Source organism: Giraffa tippelskirchi, chromosome 9, assembly GCF_054371585.1.
Source record: "Giraffa tippelskirchi isolate mGirTip1 chromosome 9, T2T-mGirTip1v1.2.pri, whole genome shotgun sequence".
Taxonomy (NCBI): Eukaryota; Metazoa; Chordata; class Mammalia; order Artiodactyla; family Giraffidae; genus Giraffa; species Giraffa tippelskirchi.
The window spans coordinates 73,825,928-73,829,302 of NC_137283.1; positions in this window are offsets into that span (position 1 = coordinate 73,825,928).

Here is a 3,375-nt window from a genome sequence, read left to right on the forward strand (position 1 = left end):
TAAGGGTTCGATCCCTAGGTCAGGAAGATCCCCTGGAGGAAGGCATGGCGATCCACTCCAGTGTTCCTATCTGGAGGATCCCATGGACAAGGATCCTGGTGGGCTACAGTCCATTGGGTCGCAAAGAGTCGGACACAACTGAGCAACTTATCACACTGCACAGATACAGCACAGTCTCAGGGCAATAAAGCTAGTCCTGCTTGAAATCAGCTAAGGAATCCTTTGTAAACAAAGGAATAATCTGCCTTTCTTACAGGTAGACAGAGAGCATAACATTTTAAATTGAGGATTTTCAAATTTGATGAAGATACTGTTATTTAGCCCGTCTCCTTCTTTCTATTTCTTTCTTTCTCCTTCTATTTGTCCACAAGCAAATAAAAGAGCTTTGACATTTCACAGCTGATATGTTCAAGGTCCCTTGAGTCATTTGTCTAAAACTGTCTCTGTTTCACTGATAATAACAAGGCTCCTGATTAGCCCTCTTCTTTTCCTTCTTCTATTTCTTTTTGTTATTTTTAGTTTACTCTGAATATCTGCAACTTTTAGTTGATGCCCCTTCAAGGCATCTCCCAGTGAATTTTCTAACTGAAAATTTCATTGTTGTCAAGCTTGTGAGAAAATTCTTTGGTAGCTATCTAGGGTCAAGTGTAGATTTCTTAGCAAGCCCTCTACAGACTTGTAAAGTCTGAATCACAGATGGGAATGATATAGGCAGAAGGAGCAAGAAGTGCCTAGGGCTCCTGGGGTCAGGAAAAGTGTTTAAGGAAGGTGACTTTAGTTGGCTTTTACAGAGATGAGAATTAATACTTGTCACCCAGTAGAGATCAAAGTTGTTTAGATATGAGCTTTTCGGTTGTTTGTTCTTGTTCTTCTCAGCAGAAACAACCCTTTATAATGGCAAAAGAACCAAAATAATAGGATGAGGATGAAAAACCAAAAGTAGTTGTGTACATGAAGTGAAGCGCCTTGTTAACGCAGTGATGTATGAATGTATATTTAAGGGAGGGAGATAGGAAGATAATTTATCATTTATAGGTATTCAGATTCTTGTATATTTCAGGGAGGGAGATAGGAAGATAATTTGTCATTTATAGGTGTTTAGATTCTTAGGCAGCATCCTTACCTGATGGAAAAAGGCCCTCGCTTGGAGATCCTTGATCCTGAGTTGGATACAGTGACTGAACGGGATTTTGAACTGTTTTCTTGTGAAGGGGTAAGTAGGGAAGAAGCGTGAAAGACTATGTCATGGAGGATAGACCAGGGAAGATTGCTTCGCTGTTTAATCCTATTTCTCTCTCCTCCTGGTACATGTTACTTTACATTTCCAGCCTCCCATAGTAGAAGCTACCATGTGCCTAAGTTCTATTAGCAGGATGTTAGTGAAAGTGATGGGTACCATTTCCTGACCTAACCCATAACAGAAGTTTCCCATGTGTGATTTTCTCTCTCCCTGTCTGCTGGTCAGATGTCAGTTCTCTGGTAGCCTCAGAGGTCACGTATGAAAATGGCAAAGGCCTGTAGTGATGAGGTGGAGAGTACATCCCACGTTACCCCCATGGTTACTCAGGGCATCATCAAGGCAAAAATAATGGGCAGAATTTCCACTAGACAGGTAGTGAGTGACTTGCTTTTTTTATAAATATATTTCCATGTAAAATATTTCACACTTACAGAAAAATACGGAGAGAAGTATAAAAATGTCTGAGCCTTCACATCCATTTTTGTCAAATCTTAATAGGTTTTTTTTCCCTTTGTGATTCTCAGTGGCTTGCATTTTGGCTACTATGAGGTTTTGGTATAGTGGTCTATGTGTGCAGACGTGTTTGCTCAGTCGTGTCTGACTCTTTGCAACCCATGGACTGTAGCCCACCAGGCTCCTCTGTCCACGGGATTTCCCAGGCAAGAATACTGATGTGGTTTGTCATTTCCTCCTCCAAGGGATTTTCCTGACCTAGGGATTGAACCCATGTCTCCTGCATTCGTAGGCAGATTCTTTACCACTGAGCCACCTGGGATTGTCTTAAATTACTGATCTCAATTTCAAATCCATTTCTAAAACCATGCATTTGTACAGAAGATTTTACTACTTATGTCTTTTAACTTCCCCCCTATCTTTGTGTGTGAAAGATTTCCTACCTTTATTGTATGTTTCCTTTACCAGTGAGTTTTTAATTTTGTAATTTTCTTCTTTCTAGGTGTGGCCTTTTCTTTTTTACCTAGAGAAGTTCCTTTAGAATATGTTGCAAAGCTGTTTTGGTGGTACTGAATTCTTTTAGCTTTTGCTTGTCTATAAAGCTTTTGTTTGAACTGAATCTTGATGTTGCTTGTATTATGAATTTTACCCATGTTTTGAGAGTTATTTCTTATTGTGGTAGAATATCTTCTTTGAAAGTTTCATTTTTGTGGCTTTTTTAATTATAAAATTTTTATATAAAAATATGCTATTATATATATACATATGAAAGTGAAGGTGTTAGTCACTCACTTGTGTCCAACTCTTTGCGACTCCATGGACTACAGCCCGCCAGGCTCCTCTGTCCATGGAATTCTCTAGGCAAGAATACTGGAGTGGGTTGCCACTTCCTTTTCCAGGGGATCTTCCCGATGCAGGGATCAAACTTATGTCTCCTGCATTGCAGGTGGATTCTTTACCGTCTGAGCCATCAGGGAAGCCCCTATTTTATATATATATATAGTATTTATATATACATATAAAATACTGAATAATTTTAAGCTTAGCTATGCAGGCTGCATGCTAGTCACATTAGTTTTATTTAGACAATTACTAATAGGCAATATAATATACTTGTCAATAGTTCTGGCTCTTAAAAACAAACAAAACTTTGCTTTAAATTTTGGCTCAGCTGTGGAACTCTGGGCAAGTTACTGTCCCAAATTTTTTCATCTGTGAAATGGTAAAAGAACAGCAACTTTTTGGAATTGTGAGCTTTGTTCATTGCAAAAGCATGTAAGGTGTTTAGCTCACTACCTACTGCACAATAAAGTACTGAACACAAAATTAACTTATTTGATTTCAGGAGAATGTTTTTCCTACAGAGGATTAAACTTCCCTCATGTCCTTACATTTCAGAAGTGAGGTCCATTCGTGGTGTTCTATGAATTACGAGCATCACCCAAGCAGGAGAGCAGTGATTGTGTCTGCCCTGATGACACAGGAGCGGTGCTGGCCTGCCCTTCTTCCTCCTCCTGGCCTCCAGCTCCTCCTCTGAGTCAGGTGTGTGCCTGGCTGGAGGGGGAGTGTCCCCAGAGCCGTCTTACCTGCAGTCACGCCACAGGCTGCTGTAAGGAAAACATTCCGGGGAGGCTAGGCTTTTCTCTGAGCGGCAGATGCTCCGGGTGCTCTTTGTCTTCCAG